Consider the following 5,828-nt stretch of genomic DNA (forward strand, 5'->3'; position numbering starts at 1 on the left):
TGGCGCGCCACCTCCTCACGAATGAAGTCCTTAATCTCAACAGAGAGCGATGCTGCTGGCGTGGTGTTTGAGCGAAGCGTGAGGCCCGTGAGGCCCGCAATCCAAGCGGATTGTTGGGAGCGTCGTTCATAGTAGCGGCTGGAGCAGATGTTAAAGTTCGGCTGCGAAGCTCCGGTAGTAGGTCTATGCCGACGCGATCGAAGGGCCGAGCCGGGCAGGGCAGCGGCTGTAGCTCACCAGGAGGGCGCTGTGGAATTTTACACCGTTGGCACGCTGTGCAAGCGCGTACGTACTGGCGCACGAAGTGATACGTGCCGTGCCAGTAGAAACGCTGCCTTAGCCGAAATACCTGTTCATAATATTTAACGCAAGTTTAAACGAAGGGGATCTGCCTAATGACTGGAAAGTCGCCAAGGTAGTCCCAGTCCATAAAAAGGGAGACAAGCTTAGTGTAGAAAATTACATACCTATCTCCCTACTCTGCACCGCTTCTAAAGTTATGGAACACTTTATTTCTAAGCATTTAAGTTCCTTTTTAGAAAATAATGACTTCTTTAGTGAGAGTCAGCATGGATTCAGGCGTGGCTTTTCTACCACTACGCAGTTACTTCATATGACCAACGAAATACTGGCAATCTTGGATCAAGGTGGGCAGGTAGACATTCTTTTTTTAGATTTCGAGAAAGCCTTCGATCGGGTTTCACACAAAAAAATGATGATACAGCTAAACAGCATAATACGCAATGAACAAATTTTGCGTTGGCTTGATTCGTACTTGACGCATCGAAAACAATTTGTCAGCATAGGTGCTTCGAATTCATCACTCGCCTCTGTACTTTCGGGCGTTCCACAGGGCTCGGTTTTAGGGCCACTTCTTTTTCTTATCTACCTAAATGACCTGGCTTGCAAATTTTCCGTGCGGTGCCCCTTTTTTGCGGACGATTGTATTGTTTACTCGAGCATTCAATCTGTCGATGACCAATCTAGCTTAACTGACTATCTAATAGCAATACACGACTGGTGTATCCAGTGGCATATGACCCTAAACATCTCGAAATGTGCGCACATGGTTATTACACGTAAAAAAAAATCCGCTAATTTGCACTTACACGGTAAATAATATGGACATTAAACAGGTAGAGGAATTCACATATCTTGGAATTACAATTGATTCCAAGATGAGCTATACCGCTCACGTTAGGTATGTTTCTGCGGCAGCAATGAAAAAGTTATGGTTATTAAAGCACCGCTTAAAAAACTGCACTAGTGCTACCAAATTAACCGCATATAAGGCAATTATTAGGCCAACACTCGAGTATGCCGATATAGTCTGGGACCCTCACACAAAGGCTGGTATAGACATTATCGAAAGAGTACAAAAAAAAGCTCTTAGATTTATCGACAATGCTTACAATTGGCGCATTTCAGTCACCTCTTTAAGGTTGCGATCTGGGCTCCAGACACTAGAAACTCGTCGCAAAATGCACCGTCTACAAGCAATGTATAACATAGTTAACAACCACACTAAAATGAGATTTGACAACTACATGCAATTTAACAAATCGCGACTGACCAGAGGTAAGCACAATCAAACAATATTATTGCCGCGCGCTAGAACAAACGCATATCTTTATTCCTTCCTGCCCAAGACAATTCGCGAATGGAACGCTCTTCCGCAAAGCGTGGTCAACTCAGCCACTCCAGATTCCTTATCTGCAGTACAGACGTGCTTGTAATGTCACGCATTCACTGTACCTTTGCTTGTTACATATTCTGATGACTCATTTATTACGCCTTTCCTATTGGCAGCAATGTGACGGCATCATCGTATTTCTTTTGTGTATTTGCATGTGTTTACTTTGCCTATTAGGCTGTTTTTTTACTTTTTTTTGATCCCCTTGAGGAAAAAGTTTGAAATCACGTGATGTTTGTACCACTCCTGCCTGGGCTTCCAAATGGAAGCCGGCAGTATTCTGAAATAAAAATAAATAAATAGCCGAGTATACGTTTTCAGCACACCGGCGTGACCATTATGAGGAGCAGCATGAAAATAAGCGCATATGTCAGAACGCATGTGTCGTGGTATCACCAGGAGCCATTTGCGACCATCAGGCAAATAATTTCTGCAGTAAAGAACGTTGTCGCGGACAGTAAAGTGAGCGGCTTGGCGACGAAGTGTTCGAGAAGAGGGTGTGGCGGATGGGTCTTGGAGGAAATTCAGCATAGTTGAAAGCAGGGGATCCTTACGCTGCTCGTCCGGCATATCAGCGACATTGAAGGCTGACATGGATGCGAAGAGCGGAGACACTGAAGCCACATCACAAGGTAGCGGCGATCGGGAAAGCGCATCAGCGTCAGAGTGCTTTCTGCCCAATCGGTAGACGACGCGGATATCATATTCTTGTAAGCAGAGTGCCCATCGGCCTAGGCGACCTGACGGATCCTTCAACGAGGACAGCCAGCAAAGCGAATGGTGGTCGGTGACAATGTCAAAAGGGCGACCATATAGGTATGGACGAAATTTGACGAGCGCCCAAATAATGGCCAAGCACTCCTTTTCTGTTACTGAGTAGTTGGCTTCTGCCTTCTTTAAAGTGCGGCTCGCATATGCGACGACGTACTCGTCATAGCCGTCTTTCCGTTGTGCGAGGACTGCACCAACTCCGATACCGCTGGCGTCCGTATGTACCTCTGTAGGCGCTGTGGGATCGTAGTGTCGAAGAATCGGTGACGAAGTAAGTAGGCGGCGTAGTTGCTGGAAGGCTTCGTCACAGGAAGTTGACCACACGGAGATGCCATTGGTAGCGGTAAGCAAATTGGTCAGTGGTGCGATGATAGTCGCAAAATTGTGCACGAAACGCCGAAAGTAAGAGCAGAGCCATATAAAGCTGCGGAGCGCCTTAAGAGTAGTGGGCGTCGGAAACTCTGCGACCGCGCGAAGCTTGGCTGGGTCAGGAAGCACACCGTCCTTCGATACAACGTGACCCAATCTTGTTAACTTGCGAGCAGCAAAACGGCACTTTTTGATGTTAAGTTGGAGGCCAGCAGAGGTAAGGCAGGTCAGTATCTCACGCAAGCGAACGAGGTGCGTCGGGAAATCTGGAGAAAACACCACGATATCATCAAGGTAGCACAGACATGTTTTCCACTTGTAGTTGCGAAGGATGGTGTCCATCATACGTTCGAAAGTAGCGGGCGCGTTGCAGAGCCCGAATGGCATTACGGTAAATTCGTACAAGCCATCGGGTGTGATGAAAGCTGTCTTCTCACAGTCATCATCTGCCATCGGCACTTGCCGATAGCCGGAGCGAAGATCCAAAGATGAGAAGTACTCCGCGCCTTGCAAGGAGTCGAGGGCGTCATCTATCCGAGGCAGCGGATAGACATCTTTACGAGTGATCTTATTGAGTCGGCGGTAATCCACACAGAAGCGTATTGACCCGTCCTTCTTGCGTACTAATACTACAGGACACGCCCAAGGACTGTGGGAAGGGCGAATGACGCCACGGTGCAGCATGTCGTCGACCTGCTCGTTAATGATCTGTCGCTCGGCTGTCGACACGCGGTATGGTCGCTGGCATAAAGGAGGGTGGGAACCAGTGTGTACGCTGTGAGTGACGGTTGCCGTACGCCCCAGAGATAGTTGTTCTCAGTCAAACGACGAACGAAAATTCTGAAGAAGCGCGAGAACTTGCTGGTGATATGGAGGCGGCAGATCGGCGTCTACGACAGATTCAAGAACATCTGACGACGACGACGACAATGATGATGCGCACGGCACGGGAGAAGTGAGGGCGTCAAGTTCATAACAGGCCGTGTCGTCGGAAACATCGAGAGTGTGAAGCGGGTCAAGGGGCTGAACACGACCGAGTGATTCGCCGCGCAGTAACATCACATGGTAGTGAGACGGGTTACACACAAGCATTGAGGATAATCCAGACACAGTGGTGAGGACAGCAAATGGGAGAGGTAGGGCCTTGCGACGTAGAAAAATCGGCGACGGTGTAAAAAGTACTGTAGCGTCTGGCGCGGTAGAGCAAGAGACGGGCACAAGCACACACATGTCAAGTGGTATGTCCGTATCGGACACAATAGTGAGCTTGGAGGCTTTTTGTTCAGAGGGGTCAGGCAGCGGGGCATCGGCAAGCGGGAAGAGCGCCACTTCGGCCCGGGCACAGTCGATGATGGCACGATGGTGAGACAAGAAGTCCCAGCCGAGAATAATGTCATGTGAACATGATGACAACACGAGAAATTCAACAACATAGACAATGCCATCGATGACCACCCTTGCAGTACATTGAGCAAGCGGGGCTATATGCTGCGCAGTCGCGGTGCTTAGAAGCATACCAGCTAACGGCGTTGTGACCTTATCGAGGCTGCGACAAAGCTTTTCGTTGATAACAGAAACTGCAGCCCCAGTATCAATAAGCGCAATTGCGGCGGTTCCTTCGACCAAAACGTCCAATAAATTGCGTGGCGACTGTGCAGGCCTTGTAGAAGTCGCGAAGCTTGCAGTTCGTGCCTGCGGAACTGCAGCAACTAGTTTCCCTCGCTAGGTGACTGGCGGCGACGTAAGGGGGAAAGTGAGCGACGACGTGGTGATGGCGAACGATGGGTGCCGACAGGGCGTCGAGGAGGCGGCGAAAACTCGTGGTCGGGAAGCATCGCATGCCCAGTAGTATCGTGGAAATAGGCATATCCAGGCGGTGCGACAGTAGCGTTAGCAGGTGGCATGCGACGATGGCAGAAGCGCGCAACGTGGCCGGCGACACCGCAAGCGAAGCATATGGGTCGGTTGTCGCGTGTGCGCCAAGGGGTTTGAACTGGGCGTCGAGATGGAATGGGAGGCGACGCGGGAGGAGGTGCAGCTTGAAGTCGCATTGGTGCCGGAAACGAGAACGTTGGCGGCGCAGGTCGCGCGGCGGCTTCTGCATAGGTCAGAGGTGCAGCCACGGGAGGGCAGGGTTGGGCGAAAGGTAAAGACCCAGCAAGTTCCTCGCGAATGGCCCGCCTAATGGGAGCAGCCAGAGATGTGTCAGGCTGGGGAGGTCCATCGTTGAGAGGCAGCATAGACAATTGGCGCGCCACCTCCTCACGAATGAAGTCCTTAATCTCAACAGAGAGCGATGCTGCTGGCGTGGTGTTTGAGCGAAGCGTGAGGCCCGTGAGGCCCGCAATCCAAGCGGATTGTTGGGAGCGTCGTTCATAGTAGCGGCTGGAGCAGATGTTAAAGTTCGGCTGCGAAGCTCCAGGGTGAGGTCGGGTAGTGCAGCACCTCCACCAAATGTATTAAGATGATTTATTATAAGGCACTAGGCACAGTCTAGTCGCACTGGCAGTAGGCGAATGCTGATCGCACGCACAGCCGACACAAGAGCGCCTTCTTCGTCTTCCTCTTCACCACATAGTTAATGAAATGGGTCTAAAATTTGAAATTTCTGCTGTGTCGCCTGATTTATGAATAGGCATTATCTTTGCAATTTTCCAGTCGTTCGGTAGCTGTGAAGTCGTGAGTTATTTACGAAAAATTATGCCGAGGTATCCACTGCACCATTCCGCATACCTTTTCAGAAAGTCGTTAGGTATGTTGTCAGGACCGCTGCCTTTTTTAGGGTCAAGATTAAGCAGAAGATTAAGTATGCCAGCGTCCGTAATGTGTAATTCGCCAATGCTTACGCCCTGTCTCGTTAGAATGGGGGGAATAATGTTATTGTCTGTAGTAAATACTGATTGAAAAAAAATGTTATATGCGTTGGCTTTCGCAGTTTCTTCCTCTGGACTTAAGTGGGACGCTTCTCCATCATTGGTGCGAAAGTGCCTCCAGA

The sequence above is a fragment of the Dermacentor andersoni genome, chromosome 2 (genome assembly GCF_023375885.2).
Source record: "Dermacentor andersoni chromosome 2, qqDerAnde1_hic_scaffold, whole genome shotgun sequence".
Classification (NCBI taxonomy): Eukaryota; Metazoa; Arthropoda; class Arachnida; order Ixodida; family Ixodidae; genus Dermacentor; species Dermacentor andersoni.